The sequence below is a fragment of the Empidonax traillii genome, unplaced genomic scaffold (assembly GCF_003031625.1).
Source record: "Empidonax traillii isolate 1590-97213 ecotype Southwest subspecies unplaced genomic scaffold, ASM303162v1 scaffold743:size316770, whole genome shotgun sequence".
In the NCBI taxonomy this organism is placed as follows: domain Eukaryota; kingdom Metazoa; phylum Chordata; class Aves; order Passeriformes; family Tyrannidae; genus Empidonax; species Empidonax traillii.
The window spans coordinates 127,824-152,141 of record NW_020955936.1 but is presented as its reverse complement, the minus strand read 5'-3'; the positions used below and the strand labels follow the sequence as shown (position 1 = coordinate 152,141).

Genomic DNA, 24,318 nt, shown 5'->3' with positions numbered 1-24,318 from the left:
GTGGATGCATCATCAGTATTTACTCAGGTTTTATCAAGATTGCAGACTTGGAGACAGCAAAGAATGTTAGTGAATCAGTTGAACCTTCTTATCTGAATTTTTCTACTAATAATTTTCTGGATTTGGTTCTATCACTTCTGAAACACCAAACTGAAATACTGGTGCTTTAAATAAAAGTAATAATGGAAAATATGCATGTTTGGCATTTTTTCACCAAATAATATGGAAAAGTGTACAGCACTTACCAAGAGATCAAAAAAAAACAAGAGGCACTGAGGCTTCCATAAACACCCCCTTTCTTAAGGTGTTTGAAAATGAAGAAATGAGGTAGTATGTCATGCACTTCTGTCACGTACCACACAGCTTCCACATTAAGTGATTAAGCCAAACTACTTTGGTTCTGAAACAAAACACCTTCACTATTCACAGAGAGAGAAGAGCTGTGAGAGCCACTCTTCACTTTCCCTCAGTGCTGAGCTATAACTTCACAGATCCACAGGTCTGCAGCAGCCTCCTTGCTCTCTGAGCTAAGATGTGAACAAGCACAGCAGAAGGCACTCAGCTACTCCTCACTACTTTAAAGTCATTTGCCGTCTCCTGGAAGATGAAGTGAGCCATAGGGGAGCACCCTGAGCACAGTCTAAGCTTGCATGCTGCTGGCTGGATCACAGTAAGCCTCAGGACAGTATGATTAACTACTGCTGCTGCCAGACAACTTGCATTTAAGGAGGATATGAAGTCGTAGATAGTGCTAACAGTCTTACAGTTTAGGTTTTGGGTTGATTCTCCATCTAAATTTAAATTGGATTGTAAACTGAAAATCAGTATGTAAACCATACACATAAAAAAAAATCTTTACAGTGAATTGATTTAAAGAAGAAGCACAGATCTTAGAGCTTAACACTACCTATTTTTTTATTTATTTGATTATTTTGTATATAAAACACATATAATATAAATACTAATGGGGTAAACAACAGTAAAAAATGCACCTAAGTATGCAGAGGAATACAAATATCTTGATGTCAACATTTTGCATCATTTTCTACAGAAAAAAAAAGGAGTTAGTTTCAGCAAAACAGGGCAAGCAATTTGCAAAAGCTTAAGGTACTTCTGGTTAGCTGTTAGAGTAGTGTCCTCCATTTCTGTTAGGATTGTCTACATATTGCTATTTATTATTGCAGTGACACAAAAATAGGTACTACAAGTATGTTCGGTTGTTCACAGATAGCTACTGTGGCTGATAGTCTTTGACTTAAAACTGATGGTCAACAGCATATTGCTGTATGTTATTTTTTTAAGAAACCACAAATCTGTTGATAAATGTACCCCTCAAAGCATTTGTATTTCATAACTTGAATAAGTGTAGTCAAGGCTGAGCATTTCACTCATCATAGCCTGTTCAGAAAGTGGTTTACGGTTACTTACATAACCTCGTTCGAAACTAAACTCCTAATGTTTAGTTTTAGACCAGGAGTCTAAAGGTAAATAAGGAAAAGAAAAAAAAAAAAAGCATCCAACATACAGATTTGTATATTTGGGTTATGAACTGTGCACCAAATTCAAAATATTACAATGCTGTGCAGAAATAATTACTACAGTGTTTTCCTAAAAACACATAATCTCATAACAACAATCGAATTAATGTTCCATAATCTACAGGTATGTAATTCACGTGCAATACATTTGAGAAGAACACTGGACTAAATTAGAGTTTGCTTTTATTTATCTTAATTAAAACTACAGTTCTCTGTTCAGCCTCTGTTCAAGCCTGTAACCTAAGCACTCAAGGTCTTCTACAGCCTCATTTTTTTCTGCCGTTTTGTTGTCAATTTATGACAAATGTGAACATTTTTCTTTGGTATAACTGTTCTTGTATTTTACAGCACTGTCAATACCTATGTAAGATGATAGAGCAAAAAAAATCAGACATGAGTCGAATACTGTAAGTCTAGTTCTGGTTTCCTCCATAATGATATTACAGAATTAATCTGACTTTACAGCAATATGTTTCCAATGACTACTCCTGAATTCATGTCTGAATTTGATCAAATGAATTAAGTGTCTAGAGTACAATGTCTTTAGAACAGACAGGCTAAAGTTCTACCAGTAACTGAAAATGGAATGAGAAAATCATTTGCCAGCATTTCACATGGAAGAAAAGGTATGTATTAAACAGGTTGGAGCACCTGGACACACGGTTTTGGGCCCTGCACAGATGGCCTGCTGTAAACTGACAGCATCAGAAGCATCTTAATACTTGTTATGCACTCATGGATCAGTTGCACAGCACATGCACAGGGGAGGTGACACGTCCTGGGTTCACCCAACTAACTCCATGAGCTGATCTGCCTCTTTGTTCACAAATAAAACAACTGGAGAGACTGCTGCTGCTGTGATTATTGTTCAGGATCACAGATTGTCCTAGAAAGTGGCAGGATAGTAGACAACTTGCAGTAATTTAATGCTGTTAATTTTAAAGAAAAAAAGAAGCTGGATTCCACTTATTGTTTTCTAAATTAGTAATAAATGGTCAAGGTTATTCATACTAGTGAGCTCTAATACAGGATGGACCAAGAGAAAATAAGGACAGATTTATTGGTACAAAATTAGAAAAAAATGCAAGGACAGGAAAAAGATTGAGATGGAAATGATAAATTATGAAAAGTATTCAGCTCTGTACATCACCTGCAAATTGAAAGTAATAAATTAATAATAAAAGAAGAAATGGGAATGAGAATGTTTTGGGAAGGTACAACATGTTTCCTAATCCTTTTACTTTGCAAATTAATGCTCTGTTACTCTAAGCATGTTTGGATCATAGTGGATTTTTCTCCAAGGACTAAATTCACAGTCTTTTAAGCTAACTGCTGCATGTATTGTAACAATTTTGATGTTGTTATGATCTTAAATATTTATGTATTAAATATTTAAGTATGGAATGCGGTCTTATCTCTAACTTTTCTATTGCATGGTTATTTATGCATTATTGCGTAGTTTTCTATTTTGCATAGTTAAGAAGGCTGACATCATATTCAACTCACAGAAGAGGCCAATTTTCCACTGTCCTCTTGCTTTACTTAATACTCTAATGTTCTCATAGAAATACTTTATCAGGAGAGTCCTTCAGAAATGAAGCAATGAAATCAGGTCAATTTCAAGTTTTCTGTAATGGCTTTAAACATGTTGCAAAACGCCTGAACTCTCTTTAGTAAGAAGCATCTCATACACAGAATTTTTTTGGTAACTTTGATGAAGTGGTAAAGACAGTCATTTTGTGAAAAAAACCCACCACTTGTTTTAAATAACCAGTATAAAAAAGATGAAATGCAGAACTGAAAAAAAAAAATCAGTGGGATGGTAGAAAATAATAACCAAAATTAACAAAATCTATTGGTTTTGGCAGGTTTAGATTAACCTCTGAAAGAAAAAACTCCACTAAGAAAGAAAATATATTGCAAGATAATGTTAGAAGCCAAATCGTTATCCTAATCAGATGTGTCTCATTTCACAGTTTGCTTCAGTTGCTCCCTTCTCAGTACATGGGACAGTACCACTGTTGAAAAAGGCATTATCGGCAGATAACTAACATAACTATAATCAACTAACATTGATTTTAAATTTTTCTTAAATAGGCCTGTAGCACAAGAGATACTGATAAAGAAAAATACAACCGCTCATACTCTTAGATTAACAATTAAAACTTAGGGCTAATTAAGAAAGACATAAAATCACCTTTGATGTTACATGATAATACAAAAAGGAAAAGCACAATAAACTTCAGAGACCCTGACAAAACATGTAAAATTTAGTTGCTCCTTCACTCATTCTTATTTGTTATAAAGATTTAACTAATGTGTAACATTCTATTTTGCTTTAGAAACAAAAGGTAAAAAATAAAGTTTTAGCAGAAAACAATTAACTTCTAAGAGCAACTTAAATAACTTTTCCAACTTCCTACTCCACCCTGCAATTAGGCTTTTTCTCTTGCATTAATTTATCTCACTTACATTTGGATTTTCATTCTTTTAGATAAGGAAAAACTCAGACCAAATAATACAGCCATGTCGCAGTGTACTTTTGTGACACATTAATTGTTTCTTATTACTGAAGAATAACACTGTGTTGGAAACAGTTGACAACTATTCTCCATCTCAGGGTTCTTTGAACTTTGTTTCTTATCCCTGAGAAATTAAGGTATTTTGATACTGGTATAGTTTTGGGTGAATTTTCAATAAAGATAAAAAAAGAGTTCATTATACTTCAATTCTATTCCTCATTTCACAGATTACGGAGAAACTTTTCTATTATTTAATTTTATATAAAGATTTTACTTACACAAATGGAGTCTTTTAATCCATCTAACTGGGAAATGCATTCACTTCTTAGAATAATCCAGGTCTGATACTTACATTAGGCATATTGCACGTATGTTTTTGCCTGTGCATATCAGCCTCACTCCTAAGCGACACCTGCACACTGAAGAACAGACAGATCTTGATCCCTGATAAGGTCACAGGGACTTAGCTATAATATAGCCTTGCTTAATCCTCATTGGTTTTGCCTACTAGCACAAGGCTGTTTCCTTGACAACACAGCTGCAGTTACCACAGCATCCAAACACATATGTGATGTCCAGGTTTAGGGTATATCCCAGAGGAAAATCTGTTATTTAAAGCTATTTTCTACAGGTCATTGTAGGCTAAAAACAAAAGCAGTGAAGATCTTCTGCACACTCTGTTAAAGACATTCCATATAGGTTGGCTACTCCTGAAACCCAGTTCTTAGCACATGAAACAAAAGTCATAGCAAGAAGCCATGGGATGTAAGGGCATTACTGAGTGTTTATAAAAATTCCTATCAAGTGGGAAATACAACATGAGACAAAGCAAAAAAGAAATAACATTTGAAAATTCAACAAGGGGCCAATAATGGCTAGCACAGAAAGGGAGGGAGCACTGGGGGTCCAAAGTGAAAGGTTTGGGAACAAATTTAAAGGTGGATATAGAAACAAGATGGTGACAAAATACACACTGCAGCAACATTTCATATAAATATTATGGAAGGGGGCTATGTTTTTCGAAGTTCAAAAAAGGGAAATTACAGTAATAAGATAAAGTGTGAAACGAGAAAACAAACCTATCAGATCTGTAACTGAATAAGGAAGATTCTATTTTAGAAATACTCTTCAGCAAGTATAGGCAAAAAGAACTTTAGCAGTAAATCTAGCCAGATAATTTTTTATACTTCACCAAAAGCTTGCAGTACTACAATGCATAGAATAGATCGTATTAAAAATTAGTTCATTGGTTTAAATTTGTTCAAACAATGCTGACAGGGTAACTTTCTAGTGGCAGATTTTTTACGTGACCACATATCAACTAACCTAATATGAAAAAAAAATGCTGTTAAAAATCTTTTTTGTGTGCACACCAGCCAATATAACAGAAATGCACTATGTGTTCGTGCATATTCTAACCCAACTTGCACCAGGCAAATTCAGTACTAGTAACTGGAACTTTATATGATATGTTCACTGAGAGATCTCTGAGTGATTTTAGTTGAGATGAAGCAAGACTGATGTTAGGAATGAAGCAGAGACTAACTCGACCTCATGGTTACTGGATGCGCAACATCCGAGCCTGAGCAGGGCATTGCAATGGACCTTCCAGTAAAAACACTCAGAAGAGAAGGATTTAATCAAATGACAAGACAGCAGTTTGTTTCTTAGCAACACAGGTCACCAAGAATCCATCACTCTACTCATATAGTTGATTCCCTACTGAATATGGTTAAATTTCAGTTTTCAGCTTTTCTTTTCAAATATCTCAAGTGTACAACCTCACCTAATGAAAAGATCAGGTCAGCACAACTATGAACACAACCAAGATACTGAACTTCCATCTTCAAGAACAGTGGAGTAGAAAATGTAAAAAAAAATTACTGTAGGGCTTAGGAGGGGATTGGGAAGGCTTTTAATTTGGTTTTGTTTTTAAACTCCCAACAAATGATGAAGAGTTCTTCATCTGTCTGGCCCATATTTGTCAATTTAGCCCTGGGAAGCTGGAAAAACTATGAATTCAGAAAAAAAACCCATAGAATGTAAACTGGGAATTCTGAAAAAATGCAGTGAGAGAGAAAAATCAATTTTCTTAGATACTAAGATAGTACAGTGATAAGCAAGATGTAGTTGGCCTAGTATCAAAACAAATTAACAAAAGTAAGAGCATTTGTTGAACACTTTTTGTACTTTAGTCTCTTCATATTTCATGTTTTTGAGTTTAAAACTCAAAAGTTTCTGAAAACTTGTCAAAACTTAGTTTGACTAAAATATTGACTATCCAAAACTGTTAGTAATTAATTATTTGCTCATATAAATTCTGAAAAAGCTGTTATTTACACAGGTGACTGAACCACACAAAGTGTGCACATTGCGAATCTAAGACATTGAAGAGATATTAAGGGGCTTTTGGAAAATGACAGGCAGTTTAAACTATTGCTAAAAAGTGTCTGTAAAGACTGTGAGCATCTTGCATTACCAGCGCTCTGTGAAATCACGGTTATAAAATTTTTTGTAGATTTTAAAAATAATGTTAATACGCAACAAAACCACTAATTAGTCATTTTAAACTGTAATGATGCAGAAGTAGGAGTCTCATCTATGAATTAGACTTTTTTATAAGAAATACAACCACATTTAGAAAGATAGCAAATGTTATTAGACAAAGATGTACTTACAATAAAAGCTCCGAGTTAATTCTTAGAAATTCTGCAGATGACAGCTACAAATACAGTTGTATTGACATCATGTGTTTTACATCTGTATCAAGTAAAAAAAAAAGGATTATAGTTCCAAAAGGAAGCCAATTTTCATAACGATCTCAAAATTAATTAGTTACTTTTCGTAACTACCTTTCCAGCTGAAAAACAGAGAAAGAAATAACTACAAATGCTTAGAAAGGAATAATGACTGATGTGACAAATCTAAACCTAAAATTCTTTTAAAAGAATGACTAGTAAATACACAAGAAAGATTTCATGTTCATTCCTTTTGGAGGCTAGTACATACTGGGCAAGGAAAAAGTGAAGTTAACTAGATATAGGGCCTTTTGCAACAGAAGAAGAAATAAGAAAGAGGAAAAGACACTAATCAAAAAGAATACAAGCCTACTCAAAAAAGCATACTCAAGGTTAGATCATGCTTAATAGCAAGATTCTCACATGATAGAAAATTCTTACACCCACTCTAGAGGAACCCCGAATCCCTAAGTTCCTACAACATTAATGTAAAAATGAAGATTAAGTTACGTAAAATATGTCTGTAGTAATATTAATATATGGAAAACAACCAAAGTTATACTAAAAATCAACTTATAATAAATTAACATACTGACCACAACTGCTATTTTATTACAGTGAGGCTCTTAAGTGAATGACTTTCCTAGCACATATTGAGGTAACTGCTTTCAAATATGTGCAACTCAGGATTCCAAATTCATTCCCCTCTTTTTTTCTTAAGCAACTTATTTATGCCCTGTCTTTTGCAGAGTTATACCAATCTAGGTCACCAAGAAATTTCTCTGAAAATCCTATTACCTGCTTCCTTAAGTTACTATAAATGAATATTAATTGTACTGTAACACAGGTCAGTTGAAAGATAATATTTGCAAGACAGATTCTCTGCTAATACTGTGTTAACATGGATGCTGAACCAAAAATTGTAAGACTTTTCTGATTCATACAGAGAATTAAATGTTTCTTTTCTTCTAAGGACTCTGATTTCTCTCCATATTCTCTAGATCTTATGTATCGGAATTTGCTAATTGTTTCCCTACGAGACCACTTTTTTCCCTGGATTTACTGGTTAATAGATCCTTCCAGATCAAATAATACTTTGACAGCTCCAAAAAAATTAAATTATTTAAACCACACAAGATTACAGAACTGAAACCAGTAAGAACATTTACTTGGTAAATGCTTAAAACATTTTAACCCCACAAAGTAACAATGCAAAAAAAGTAACAATAAGCAGTCTCACATACCTCAGGCTTAGGTCAACTGCAATTATTTGTTGAAGTATTACAAATCTAACTAATAGTTGTAGCTGAAAAAGTAATGAAGTAACATTTCATTTAACATTTTTTTCCAAACACCTTCTATGTACTAAATAACTTCAACTGTAAAATTAAATTAAAGTTTTCATCATGATTGTTATGGAATTTAATACAATCAAAGCCTTCTTAAAAATACAGGAAATAGTACATTTTCACTGTCTACAAAGGAAATAACAGAGACAAAATGGTTAAATTACCTACATCATGTTGCACAGCAGGGGCCTGGGTAGTAGAAAGACTTGTTTCACACTTTTTGTTTCAAAAACTCTATGTATTCTTTCAGGCTCCAGTATCTGAAAGGAAAGTTAAGCATGGGCTAAAAGGGGACCAGTAGACACAGATACTAAATTCAGGCACAGGTACTAAATTCAGACGTAAAATTTTCAATTTCCTAAAATCTGATGTAGCTTTCAGCATTAGATAATGCAATTTTTAATGTGATGATGATACATTTTTCATTTTGTCACACTAAATGATCTCTTTCCAAGCATGTTGAAGTAATTACCAGAATCTAATAGCAAAATGAAAAAACCAAATTGCTAGCATCACCATGTATCTGTTGAACAAATTTTCAATCACTGCAGTTCCAATTTCAACTTTGGTATCATAATTATCCTTCATTACAGCAACTACTTTCAGACATTCAAGCAATTTTCAGTAATCTTTATTGTCTTACAGTAGAAATTCACATTTAACTATCCGCTTGTCTATTCCTTTTTTATACTTTTCCTACATTATAGTATTTTTTGGACTGCAGAGTTAGACATTTAATGATTAGTCCCTTTTCATCAAAGGAATGAAGACTGAAAGTGCAGTCAGCACATTATAAAAGGAAGCACAGATATCCAGTGATATTTTTTGACCTCACCCTTCTCCCAGTAGATTAAGTCTTAAAAAAACAGTGCTGGCAGAGTCTCAAACTCTTCAACTCTGGAATATGCCATTTAAAATTCGTAAAATTTCAGCAGCCTTCTCAATGCAAATAGAGAAATAAACTCTATATGAAGTCTTGGGATAGTTTGTTTTATTTTCATCAGCTGCTACCATTACAAGTTTGTAATGTTTTCTGAAATGATTAATTCTATCAACCAGAGACATAATCACTTGATCTCTCATATTTTACAGACAGTGTAAGACTTTGTGTAGATTATATTTCTCCATTTGCATCTAGAAGGATGATGAAATTTTACAAGTTCTAAATGGCATATACCTTTCCTAAAGAGTTTGAGAGTCTCTTGCACCTGCTTTTTAATACAAAATAATTGTTTATACAACGAACACATTTCACCACAGTGCAACAAATCTATTACGCTTTCCTATTTAGAAATGAGGACATTTAAACTGCATAAAACATCCTTTTCTCTCTTTCAGAACTAAATAATATAATGAAATTCCATCTCAGAAAAATTATACTTGCAGCAATTTCAGTGCTGCTAACTTAGAAAAAAAAAGGTTATATTGAGATTATTAGTTAAGCAGAATTCATTGTTTGGAAAGACCAGGGATTGGCTTTTTCCTAGGCAGTACATTATTACCTGAATACACTCAGAGAGTAATTATTCATAACAGATTTGAAGACAAAGTCTGCCAAAATGACCAATACTGAGAGAATGAAAGAGTAAATTTTTTTTTTTCTTTTTTAATGTTGGAAATCGTAAGCAAAAATAGCTAATAGCTGGATAATTACTTGATAATCTCTGGATATGAATTTCCTGGTCAGAAGCTTTCATAACAGTTACAATCAGAAGTAGGACAGACCACTAAAAATAAAAAATACTTAAAATGAACTATTACAGATGCAATCCTGCATGCTTTTAAAGTGTGGTGAACTGTACTGTCTCACTTCAGACAGTACAGCTGTTCAACTTGCAGTGGCACTTGATGCAATTCAGTGGTCAGCTAGTTCCATCTACTAATCAGGAACATTTTATCTAGTTTTTTGTATTTATATTTTCCTGTGTACTACTGCCTTCAAGGTTCCAGCTTTCTATGTTCCTTTCAGTTTTTCAGAACTGTCAGTTTTCATTAACAGATTACAGTCACAGTTCAATAACCTTAAGTGATATTAAAGACCTTCTAATGAAAAATATAAGCCTGTATGAATGGTTGAAAACTCCCCAAAACAACCAACCCACAAACAGTTTCTTCTATTTTGCTGACTGTGTACCAACTGATTTTTTGCAATCTCGATGTCTTTACTGCCTGTAAAATAGTGATAGAACCAGAAAGACGTGATCTTCCAACAGTACATTTGCTTCCTGCTTTAGTCCTCTGAATGTTACTAGATAGAGAGGTTATCCCTTCCCAAACAGAAGGATAAAAAGATTTACAACTGGTCAGTAGCCATCTCATCTGTAAGAAGCTCCATGGGCCTGAAGGCAAGACACAGAGTGATAAAGTATATGATGTAATAAGAAATACAGGATTCTCAACATGAGGGAAAAATTAAATTTTAAGACTAGTTAAGAAAAATAAACTCTTATTACTCCCACAAGTTAATCACAACAGGTATCATAAGGAAACACATTTTTTTCACGGTCACTTTGCATAGGTTGTTCTATCTCAACCTCCACAACACCATCAACCTGTCTCTTAACACCCTTTCTGCTACTGTTGCCTACATCCTTTCTCTCTGATTAGCAAACCCTAGCTTATGTATTCTTCCAACTTCTATCAGCACTGCCATTCTGTCAAACCAAGTGACTTTCTATCATCCTCAGGCTTCCTTGTTGTTTCTTGTTCCTTGCATGGATCCCAATCCTAACCTTCTCATTCACTCTGCTCTTGAAATCATCTTCCCAGTTGCACGGAATCTGTTTTTAAGACAGAAATGCTACACTTGTAATGGAAAGTGCCTTAACTTTCACTTTTTTAATATAAAGTGGCAGGGTACCTCCTGCCTTATAAATTAACTTTCGTACATGCAATACATATATTGTACGGAAAGTACAGGTCCTTTTCATAATTTTTCTTCTTTATTTAACAGTAGGAAGACATTCAGCTCTTAGCACACCTGAATTTTGCAAAGGTTATTGACAATGTCCAAGTCAACAAAACTTCCAGAAGAGGTGGCTTCCCTGCCATGGAGATCATTTTACTGGAAGTAGCACTCACTATCTTGGAAAAAGGATGGAAAACATTAACAGAAAGTGATACATTATTGGAAAAACTCCAAGAAGGAAAAAATGAACCTCTTTAAATCTTTGTGATGGGTACAAAATAGCATATTTGTCATCCCTTGTTGTCACAAAAAGTATTTAATAATTTATCATATCAACTGGCTAGAACATACCTCGGACTTCTATTCCCCAGGCAAATAAAATTTTGACTCAGTCTGGTTCGAGACTGATCACATTAGTTAAGCCATGTCATTGTGATGGCTAACAGCCAAATTTCTGTCCCAATCATACACTCAGAAGTGTAATTATGATGGATCTGATGTGTAATTCACCCACAAACTGTCACTATTTGATTAATCTATTGTGATAATTATTAATTCAAATAATACTATCTGCAAAGACAGATATGCATAGATTTTGTTGCTCTTGTCTCAGAGATCACAGAAGCTCATTTAATGGAAAACAAATTATCAAAGATAGTGTGATTACATCTGCACAACTTTTGATAACTGACTGGTGCAGAAAATCTGCTGCATATTTCAAATGGTAGATTAATAAAGATGATGGAAAAGGTGCAGCTGTTTGTTTCATAAGCAAATCTATATTTGAATGCAATTAAGGATTTAAACTAATATTAGTTTTAATATTACCTGCCACAAACTTTAGCCCAATTAATGGCTGAAGAACAATTGACATTATCTACAGATCACTATTGATATGATTATTATATCAATAACTTGTACTGTATTGCTGGAGAGGATTAGTTAAATGATTCAATTGTTCCACATTCCTATTTTGGTTCTATTTTTACCCCCAAGTAGATTTAAATAAGGCAAAAGGAAGAAGCTGAATTTAAGAAGAAAGCTATGGTTGTACAAAGTAAATTGGATCATATATAACAAAATCCTTATTTGTTTTACATACACCTCTTCAGGTTTTCAGAGTTTTCAAAATAAATGTCTGAGTAAATTCAGTTCAGCACCTAGATGATACTTCAAAAATGCTTCTAAGTCTTAAGAGGCATCTGCTCAGGACACAGTGTACCCATACACTGAAACATCTCTTTAAAATCTAGACCAAATACCTCAGGGATTGAGATTGTTATCATGATGCTTTCCTATTTTCAATTTGATTTTGACTCCATAATTGCAAAGATAACTTCTTCAGGTCACTGAATCTACTCTGATTCCAAGAACAAGATCTCATCACATACAGGGAACAGTCAGAAATCTAGCAGTAAGGCAGAGGCAACCGAGACTCTATAACTAAAACATCACTCAGAGCCATTTAGACCTGACCATCAGAGTATCAAATCACCATCTTTGGTGATGCAAATAAGGAGTAAGGGGAGTGAACAGAAATTCAGTGTATTGACTTATATTCCTGTATCCAATTATTTATCTTTTCATTCTTGGACTGCATGGCTTTGTATGTCTGACAGGAATATTACTTCCACCGACAGGGGAGAAGGTGAGCATTGAGGAGAGGAAATGTATTTTGTTTAGTGTTTAAGAAGTACTACTTCTGCGTTTCATGCTCCTTAGAGGCTAATCCAGTCGTCTTACAGGTATACTATTCCTTATTAATTTAGAAAAAGATCACTTTTTATGGCTGTGCCTGTAGAAAGACTTCCCTTGATTTAAAAATCCTGTATCTATCTTACTTCAGAAAAAAACTATTAACATAAATAACATAAATAACATAAACAGTATAAATTATTACAAAGTTCACATCACTTTTTAGAGCAGGTTATTCTGCTCATACAATTAAATAACACAGTACCAAGTAATTTCCTATATCAGCTTACAAACTTAAAATATTTAAAACACAGTAGAAGCCATTATTTCTTTCTCAATATTGCTACAATACTGTTTAAAAAAAAAAAAGTTGGAAAATAAGCAAGCAGATCTTTATGTCAGTTAAAAATTAATTTTTCCTTTCCAACATTATTGCTCCTTCCTCTTTTGACAGTGACTACTGTTAAAGTGAAGATAAAGATTTCCAGGGCCAAGAAAAGTACTTGAAAGTTGCATGTCAATCCCATTCTCATTTCTTTAAATGTAATTTCTTATGCAGTAAGCAGAAACCATTAAGTAAGTGCGGTGGTGCATCCCCATGCTGCCTACCCCTCAGGCCACACTCTGATCTCAGAAATGCTCATTAGGTCTCAGCCCTGACAAACACCACCAGCATCAGGCCCTTCTTGAGCTTATAAAAAACACTCTGCTCCCAGGACCTAGTGCAGTCTAACAAGCTTCTGTATATAACAAACAGCCTTGGAAACTTATTTTTCTTGCCTGGAACAACATATTTGTAACTAGAGAAAGTTACTGACCCAAACCTTGACCAAGATGAAACTTATTATGACTTTAGCCAATTCTCTTGCAACGCTATAAACAGTAGTCCTAAGTGAGACCCTTCTTTCAGGAGGAATTTCTTCACAGAGAGGGCTGTTAAACATTGGGATGAACTGCCCAGGGAGGTGGTGGAGTCATCCCTGGAGGTGTTCACAAAACGACTGGATGTGGCACTCAGTGCCATGATCTAGTTAACAAAGTGGTGATCGGTCAAAGGTTGGACTCGATCTCACAGGTCTTTTGCAACCTGAATGCTTCTGTGACTGAGCTCTCCTGGTCTGCAGTGACTATGACCAGCATCTCCCTCTGAGTGGGACGACTCTCAGAGTCAGCAAACTCTCAAGTTTGCTCTACTTGAAGGATCACCAAACGCCTATGATGGATCCTGGGATGATATTCCCACTTCTCAAGTCTAAACCCCTTTGTCCATTGAGAAGGCACAAAGGCATCCAACATGAACACTTTGTGAATTCAAGGGGAATTTTTCACAGGTGAATACCCTGCACATACTCATTCAGGTCTCTGTGAGTGTGAATAAGTTAAAGCAAATGTACTATGAATGTTGCTCTCCTAGATTCTTAAGTACTTTAGATTTGTAAGTTAGGTCTACAATAGAGTTACTATTGTGCCTACAGTAAATTCTATAGAAACTTTTGCTAGATTGTTTAAATACAGATGAAGTGTTGTTAAGGCCTAAACTGTTAGTCAAGTCTGGGGCTAAGTTTGGCAAACGGTCCACTCTGAATCTTGTGATTCCCTTATTCCTTTTCATCTTTATCCTTTCCTATCCTTACCCTTTCTCCATTCCCAGCCTCCAGATAGATAATTTTAGTTTTAGATTGAATGATTTTAGGTTCTAGTCCAATTTCTCCTCTGTGTGCTTTAACCATCTAGTAAGTAAGTTGCCAACAAACTTTGTTGCACTGTCACGTTATATTAAACCTGCTTTTGCTGATACCTTTGCTGGTGATTCTTTGAGCGACCTTAAAACACTCATTCACAACAGTAAGGTAGTAACAATGACTATTTTCTCACAACTCTAGGGTACAGATTTGTGTAACATTACGTATGTATATACATGAGTTATATACATTTGCATGGATATAGATACATATACACATTAAAATATATTCATTAAATTTTATTCTAAAATACTGAAAACATTTAGACACATGATCTATCAATGTTTAAAAAACCCCAACCATGATGCAAATACACATTTGCCTGTACAATCTGATGACCTGCTTCCAAAATTTAATGTTGAGTGTGCAAAAAAGCCCACATTCTTGCAGAAACCAGGAAGTTCATGTACTTTCCATTATAGAAAAGCACACAAAAAACAACCAAGCAAAAATATATCAAAATTACATAAAAACATGTCTATGCATGATAACATTTTAATTTAGCACTTGATCTAAAAAAATTCAAAGGAAATTCAGAAACTTAAGGTATATAAAATAATTAACATTAAAAGTACAGGTAAAATTCTAAAGGGTGTATAATGGAAAAATACTCTTACAGACTGACTGAACTGGGATCAAAGTGAGAAATAGATAACACACAAGAAGGGAAAGACTAGGAGAGTATTAGACTGATGACCTCTTATAGTTTGATTTCTTTTAAGAAAACATCTTACAGACTAACTTAAAATCAAAGAATACAGCTTTAAAAGACTGTAACACCATAGTCACTTCCAATGATGTAAGACAATTCAATATCAAATACTCAGAAGACATTTCTGAATTAAGAAAAACTTGACATTCATTATATTTAGCAAAAAGGACAAAGAATTTTGATTAATTTGTCCAGAGAGACTGTGGATACCCCATCCCTGGCAGTGTTCAAGGTCAGGTTGGATGGGGCTTTGAGCAAACTGATCTAGTGGAAGGTGACCCTGCCCATGGCAAGGGCTTGGAATGAGATGACTTTTAAGGCCCCTTACAACCCGAAGCATTCTATGATTCTATGGCTGTATGAAATCCCACCAAACATAAAGTTAAGATCAAAGAAAAGGTTGTTGGGCAAAACCACCAAAGCATCTCAGTTAGGTAGCAACAAATACAGTCTACATTGGCTGCAAATGCTAGTTTAAACTGCGGTGATTTCAGAAATTGTTCCTCAGTTATATGATAGACTACACCCCATTTTTGTAGGGACGATAAAACAAATGGATAGCTCAGACTCCAGCTGTGGATAGCACACATAATAGTTTATATGATAATTAATCCCATGTTACATTAACTGATGAGCTGCTATAGATAAAAAAAACATTTAAAGTCAAATGCCAAACTAAGAAAGAAAAAATAAATTAGAAAACATGGTTTAATCTCCTCTTCTCCAGTTCGCAAATATTCTCAGGCATCATCACCTCTTGTGTTTAACTCCTATCATAAATGGATTTCTGAGTAATGGTGATGCAATAAACAGTAATTACTAGCAATAACTATAAATTACAACATATAATTTTCTACTTCATTTAAACATATAGTCTGCCTATATAAGCCACCAAAGGACCACACCTGTCACAAATGAGATCCAGCATATTTATTATAATGTCAAGTCAGACTGGTTCCTAATGATTTAGCAGCTGGAATTTTGTTGCAAGTACAACTGTTTTGTGTCCCAGCATTTGATTTTTTTCTTTAAAAAATAAGCATAAAATGGATCTACCACAAAGCGAATTAAATAACAAAGAAGCTCTCAAACTGGAGGGAAAAAACCCCACAGCTCAAACTCCAGAACTTCATATTATAACTAATTTGAAATTGTAACTAAAAAATACTAAATTGTGTAAGAACAGAAACAAAACTGCTCATGTAAATGAAAAAAACTTCCCAAGTTTACAACTTGACTGAAAGTAAACCCTCAAATTAAATGGTACAGTACTCTAGCCAAAATATTAAAGGAAAATACAAATACTGTAAATAGATTACACTGTATCTCAATAACAAACTACTGTTCTAGCCAGGAGTTATAACAGTATAAACAGACATCTTACTGGGGCACGAAAACCATAGTCTCACTAAGCCTCTAGGTGTGTGCAACTCAGATATAGATATGGTAAATGTAGCCATCTTTCTGTTAAAATAACTCATCATGAAATTTTTTTCAGATTTTTAGGTTACCAACATTTTAAAGATTGAGCAAGCTAAGCAAATAGCCCCCACTTTAATTCTCTTTTCTCTCAAAAAACCCTTTTGGTTTTTTATTGCTTATGAACAGATTCTGAATTGAAAGGTCTGTGCTTCCTCTATTCTATTATTCTACTGTTTGTTTTTTTGTGTTCTACAGCTTCACACCTAAGATTCTAGCAAAAACAGTGACTTCTTTTCCCCCAAAAAATTAATCAGAACCTCTTCCTTTAATTTGTTCACATTCAGGTTTACTAGTCATTGCTTGCATTCTCTGGGAAAGTGGCATTGCTATTCTATAAAGCATGTCCTATCCAGAAAAACTGCTTTAATGAGAATTGCTTCAATAATGGTTGTGTAATCTTTATCCAGAACCTGATTATTAATGGTTTTATCTTACTGCTTTGCATACTTTCTAGCTTGAAGGTGTTGAAATATTTCCAGGCTCTCAATGCACCAGCAACACAGCATCCATGTGTTTCATATTACATAATGAAAGTGTTTATCATACATCAGTAGTTTCTGAGAACACTGTGATAAATCCAGGTTCACTAGGCCATTTGATAGCAAATTTCTGTTTATCTTAACCAATTGTAAGTTAGCAAAGAATATGGTCACCTGTTACATACTGTGATATTCCTGTCTTTTGAAGCTGTTCATAAAGACAACACTTCACAAAATCATAGGGGTGACATTTTAGGCCCTTAAGTTTAACTTCTTTGATCCTCAAGTTACACTTTACACATAATTATTTCTCTCTAAATATTTTTTCTGGCTGCTGTAGATCAGCAGGTTGTTAAAGAGCTGCTGAAAGGATTTGCTAGACTCCATAATCCTAGGACAGAATTGTTTCCCTTAAGCCCACACATCATCATCTTTCTTTTGTGGAGGTATCCTATATATTTAGATTAGGAGTTTTACTTAGATTGCCAAGACCTGATGTAAAAGTCATTATAATATCACAGAATCATCAAGGTTGGAACAGACCTTCAAGATCATCTAGTACAACATCATCTGTCAACTCAGCACCGTCATATTTATCCCTAAAACATATCCTCAAGTGCCATATCCAGATGTCTCTAATACAAAACCTTTGCGGAAAAAGGAATGAATATTACAGACTGATATATGTAAGAATTTTTGGTCTTCTGGCATTTCTGAAAGATGAAATGTATATAAAAAGAAATGAAATCTCAACTGAGTAAAGCAGAAAAAAAAGTCCCCTCATCAGTGAGGAAATAGGACAATTTGGAAAGATGAGGGATAGCAGAAAGAAATGGGAAGGAGGATGAGCAGGTCTTGCATAGGAGAAAACAAAACCTGATAGAAATAAAGGTAATATGCTTCCTGAGTACTTAAAAAGTCACAGACAGTTGTCGATAATAATTATAGTAATATCAGTTGAATAAGCAGGAGGAAGACAGGATCATACCAGAAAGAGAGGCTAGAGAAATATTAGTAAGATTCAGCTACAGTCTAAATGGAAATTCTCATGGAAGTACAGTGGGTTTTTTACTATTTTTATTTTTAGGAATTTTGCTCCTTCACACAACAGGGTTCAAATTTTTATTCCATTTATCTCCCAAACACTATTCCAGACAATTCGAATTAGAGCATTAAGAATGTAACTGGAATACACACTATACATAGGTATCTAAAATATGTATGCATACCTCCAAATATCTCGTGCTGAGGGAAACTGTAATTGCTAGCTCCTTATAAAGATTTGATATCTTCATTATTTAGTAATTACTTCATTTATTCTTCCATTATTTGTCCTGAATTTCCTGCAGTTTATTACCTTGCAAAATGTGTTTCTTCCTGCTTATTAAATTCCATATTACAGTTCATAAACCATAAACCATGGTTGAACCACACCTGCATACTGTAAACACTGTTAGGGATCCTCCCTGAAAACAAGTGATCAACAATAAAGTCCTCTTCACAAATGAGGATATCTTCATCACAGACAAAACAGAAGCTATAAAGATGAAGGGAAAAAACTTAAACATATTTAAAAAATCGTGTCATACAGAGACATAGTACAGAGAGATTACAATAAACCAAAAAGTTCAACAAAACGTTAGAATTACTGAAAAACTACACCTCTAGCACCTGCTGTACTATGCGCTGACATCTTATACAAAGGACAGAAACACCTACTTTAATCTTACAAAAAGGCTGTAAGCAGTAGCTCACAAATAATATGTGATGGAGACAATAGAAACAAATTATCTAAATATCAAAAACCATCATGAGAAAAGCAATGTTACTTGCTCTGTTTCACAAAAAGTGAGCCAGAGATATTTATTAAAAACTAATATACTCATTCTCATCCTTTCCCACAGACAAGAGGTTGTATGACAAATTCAAAAGCAAGACAGGACAGGTGAGGACAGGACAGCAGAACAGAAAGAAACTGAAAAGAATATTTCAGTTGGAAGAGAACCAAAAAATGTTTCAAGAAGTGGTATTTGTATAACTATTCAAATGTAATGTCATGATGGAAGAAAAGCATTATTAAATAAGTGAATTTCATTTAAAATTCAGGGGAAAAAAGTAACTATTTCATTTTCATTAAAATAAGTAACTTTATGGGAAAGAAACTACATTGCAGCAGTAAGAAAGCAGAAACTATTTTATTATTAGTCATTTGAAACACTGAACACTGTGTTTGCAAAAGAGCCTTCAAAATCACAGAATGTTTAAAAAAATATTTAAAAGCATATATATGTGCATGCCTGTACACAGTCTGCACATAATTTTTCTTATAAATCTTTATTTATTTGTATTTTGGTTACCCTGGCCATCCTATATCTGGTTTTTCTCTCACCATGAAACTCAAACTGTTAAAAACATTCATTAAAGGAATTGTTGAGCAGAGGTTCTCTAGGCACCTAATCACAAGAAGCACTTGTGTAACTCCAGAAACAGAATTATATGAATCTTAGGTTCCACGTATCATATTATTCATTACATAATCAAATTTTATTTACATGGCCTATAAACACAATGGGATAAATCTGATGCTTTAAAGTCTGTCAGGGATATTTATTTTTTGTTTAAAAATCAAAACTATTTGTCTGTGCTTTATCTGGTCCATTCAAGAAATATCATGCATTAATCTGTCAGAAAAAAAAAAAAAAAAGAGAAATCAAACCAAAGTGCAGAATTTCTTTGATTTAATATAACTTAAAATCCATTATCTTTTAGAGGTTTCGGCCTTTTTTTACTCTAAATATGATAAAGACTTATACTCTCATAGAAACAAAAAGCCTTTACCTAAATCTTAGAAAGGCATCTTTCTCTAAATGGAATAAGGACTACTCTGTTTCTATAAGATTATTCTGATGTGTGCAGAATACATTGATCATGTGTCTGCAGCAGGTATCAGCTTTAGTGAAAGAATTTTCTGCTGCTATCCAATGGTAAATAGACCAAAAATCAGACTAAATCCACTTCATTTATGTATTTTATTAATTACCATCAAGTGAATTCTTGTCCCAGAGAATGTTACAAATTTCATGTTTAAATTGGAAATAAATAAGAATTTATTATATTGAACAGCAAGAATTTTGTTCAAGGTTATAGTAAATCTTCAAATCCTCTACTGAATTGAATTTCAAACATCAAATATCAACAGATTCTGACTATTATAACTGCAGTTAAAATAGCTGTTTTGAAGAGTGCAGCCTGAGCAGCAATATGGTGAGAGGTAAAAAGGACAGAGGGCAGAATGAGCTTTACTGTCAGAAACCACCAGTGAAAAGAAGAGTCACCTCTCTCCTGACACTGAAGACAGGTCTATCTCAGCGTATACTCAGAAAAATGCTACTTCAAATTCATAAGAGGTAGGAAGAAAACAGTGCATTCCAGGTATTGTTCATGATTCACTCTGACAAATGCTGTTCCTGTGCTGCTAAAAAAGAACTTGTAATTGATATAATTTGTTTGGGAGCATTCTTTCTGTTTAAAAGGATAAACACACTGACAACTAGCTGAGCTGTAGGTGAGAAAAGAGTTTTTGAAACCCAAGGGTAAAACTAGATGTGCCAGACTTTGAACACAAACAGTGTAAGATAAATTAGAACTTGTAACATATGTTCAGAATAAGGCAAAACATAAACACAGACATAATTATGTAGATTTGAGGATAAATAACCAACAGTTTCCTAAGGTTCTTAGGAAACAGACTTTCTATCTAGTCATAAGGGTTTTTTTTTAAAGCTGACATAATCCCCAACTGGTTTAGTGTGTACCTGACAGCTCAACCATGATTTTCTTGGGTTTTAATTTTAAATATCATTCACAAGACATTTCCATCCCTCTGGGGAAGGAACTTCAAAACCATAATCGACAAAAACACTAAGATGCCTACATAGGCAGGTATCAAACATCCATATGCCAAAGATTTTGAAAAGAACTTTTACAAAAAGAGGATCTGAAGGGGTGCTGGCCTACCACTCTCCACATGATTCAAATGAACAAAAGGGATAAACTATTGCCCTTGAACCTAAAGAGCAATTTTAACAGTTTCTACCAACACCTTGGAGAGTGAAGATAATAGAGAATGATTAGAGTTGCTACAGTAGAAATCTGATGTAACACATAATTCAGAATGTGTATAAATTACTTTCAAAAGAGAATGCACCTGTGAGCCTTGATAGGATAGAAGGATTAGGGCTGTAGATGAAAAGGAGAAGAAAGACACATCACCAAATGTGAAGACCTGAGGAATATGAAGAAGGAAATAAATGGAAATATATGGGTCAGAATAATTCTGATTGCAGGAGAGAATAAGAAACAATGGAGTAGAAAAGAGTTGGAAATGGGAATAGGTGGTGGAACAGCTGAAGAAAATCAGAGGCAGAGCAACACTATTTTAGAGTCTTACTACTGGTGTGAACACAGAACATGCTAGATTGTTACACAATTTGAAGTGATCCATCAGTAAGGCAGTAAATGCTTCATCATGTCAGTCACCAAGTTATAGTTTCTGTCATTTGTTTAAAATGCTTATTTATGGCACAACATAAAGCATGAATGTTTTTTTTTTTCATCTTTCACTATGGTCTGTGTTTGATCATTCTGTATTAAACTAAATTTTTTACAGAATTTCACATAAGACAGACTGTTTCTTCCTGTTCAAATCTTCTGATTTTGATTGCATGCATCAGAGTGCATGCAATCAAAAAAGAAACTGCTTATGAACAATTCAACAATTTTGTTAAACAAAATTGTATTTTGGTAGCCATTAAGCAGAAGCAAAATACTATCCCCATCATTATCAGTAACTCTTATGCTCAAGAAGAAAACATCTATTGGAATCATCCTGAGAACAAATTTATACTGGTACAAGGGGAGAGAAACGAGCAACCTGAAAGGCAAATCATTACTGCAGAAAAGAAGTTATATTCTGTGTACTAGCATTATCATGCCGTGATGTACCATTAATCTGCTGTTAAAAGACGCAAATGGGCATGTTAGCCCACAGTCTCTCTTTTGTCAAGTTACATCAACATCAATTTAATTTTAACTATTTACTTGATCACATTTACCCTAATTAGCTAAGTACTGTGGATTAAAAAACAATTCTGAAAGCCTGAGTTCTACCAGGAACTCTTCCAATGTACAGCATGCTTGACCAATGTTCTCATTCAACATAATGAGAAACAACAACCATCCAAGGCTTTTAAGTACTGGCATTTGTTGCAAGGATGCTAGCCAAATTCCAGATCACTTAGTTACACTATGCATACTTGCATTCCTTCTCTATTCCAAAACAGACATATTATTCTTAATTTTATACTCTAAAAACATAAATGAACAGAATTGTTAGTACACAATAGCTGTACTATTTCTAAACGAAAAAGCAGTTGCATTTCAGTAGCATCCAAAAGGATTCTAGTTCCATTACAAGCATTCTTTAATAATGCTAGACAAAAGCTACAGAGAAAGAACCTAAGACAAATGGTGCACAGTTAATTAGCATTTATTGAATGATAAATAATAACTGATGAGGCCTTCTGAATATTCCAAATAATACTCAAAATATTTCAGACCATTGTATATAAAATAATCCAACCATAAAATTACATACTCACAATTTGTAGCTGCCTAGAAAAATCTGATTTATTAACTTGATTTGTATCTAGAAGAAACAGTATTCCAGAGTCTGAATTAAACTGTGCATGACAAAAATGAACCATCTGAACTTTTCTTACTACTTAGCTGCCTTGTTTTCTTTTCTAAACAGCCAGCTGGAGAGAGCTTTTGTTCCTCTACAACAAGCATGCAACCATTTTGTGCATAAAGGAATGACTACAAGAAAAATGTTAGCATAATTTCAGTTCTGTTTTATGACACAGATGTGTGTGTGGATGCAAGCATTACTGGGTTGACTAAACCCATCCTTTGACAGTATGTTTTACATACAATTTCCTAAGGTAGAGAAACACTGAGTCAGAATTCCAAGGAGTCTGTTCAAGCCACAGAAGTAAGGTAATTTGTGTCATCATGATTCTCTTTTTTCCATTCCTGATAGAACCCTCTTCTTGACTACTTATCTGTACCAGTCACATTCCTTGACGAATTTTATTCAATTTCAATTTCTAATCAACTTTTTTACTACTCCTACTATCTCATTAAGGAATCATGGAATCCCTCACCCAGAATCTCCAACTTTCTGATAAAAAAAGAATTACTATTCAGGAAAGAAAGTGGTAATAAATCCCCCCAAAAAACTATTAAGAAGAACGAGATGCTCAGAAAGGGGTAATCAAATTCAGTGGCATCTCAGCAATTTCTTAAAAATGAAAAAGTTTTTAATTCCTCATTCTTTTGTTTCACACACTTGCTTAAAGTTGTATCTACATGCCAGTCTCTAATTTCCTCATAATTTACTGAATTTACTGTCTTCTTAAGACATGTATGTATTGATTATTCAGGGAGGTTCTAATGAGCTTTGTACTTCCTTTTATTCTGCTTATGCGAATTTTCAATCTGTCAGGCAGTTTGGTTTTTTACTTCCATCAGTTACACTCAGCTTTTACTGTTTTGAAGCTTTCTGTATAAAGTGCTCCTTTGGTCTAGAAATGGTTAAGAAACACTCTCTACCTTAAAGCTACACAGTCTCTTCAAAAACTTTAAATGAAAGTCAGTAATCAGTGGAGGTTACTAACGCATTTTTTTAAAAAGAAAACAACAAACCACCAGAAAAACCACTCTGCTTGACTTAAGTAGCCTTAAAGCATCAATATTCAAATCTTATTCAATATCATATGCCACTATAGAATCATAGAATCACAGAACAGATTGAGTTGGAAAAGACCTCTAAGATCATCGAGTCCAATCCCTGATCCAACTCCAATTACTATATCATGGCACTAAGGGCCACATCCAATCCCTGTTTAAAAACCTCCAGGGATGGTGAATCCACCACCTCTCTGGGCAGGCCGTTCCAATGCCTGATTACCCTCTCTGTAAAGAATTTCTTCCTAACATCTAACCTAAACCTCCCCTGGCAGAGCTTGAGCCCATGTCCCCTTGTCCTATTGTTGGTTGCCTGGGAGAAGAGACCAACCCCCACCTGGCTATA

At 34.3% G+C, this 24,318-nt stretch overlaps 1 long non-coding RNA gene across 1 annotated transcript in view; it reads right to left on the bottom strand.

Annotated features, from left to right (window-relative positions):
- The window catches only part of LOC114066152, a 39,649-nt gene that overhangs the window by 9,764 nt on the left and 5,567 nt on the right, over positions 1–24,318 (bottom strand). The window contains exon 3 of the long non-coding RNA XR_003573124.1: positions 8,316–8,407. This is a non-coding gene — a long non-coding RNA (uncharacterized LOC114066152). The remainder of the gene's footprint in view (positions 1–8,315; positions 8,408–24,318) is intronic.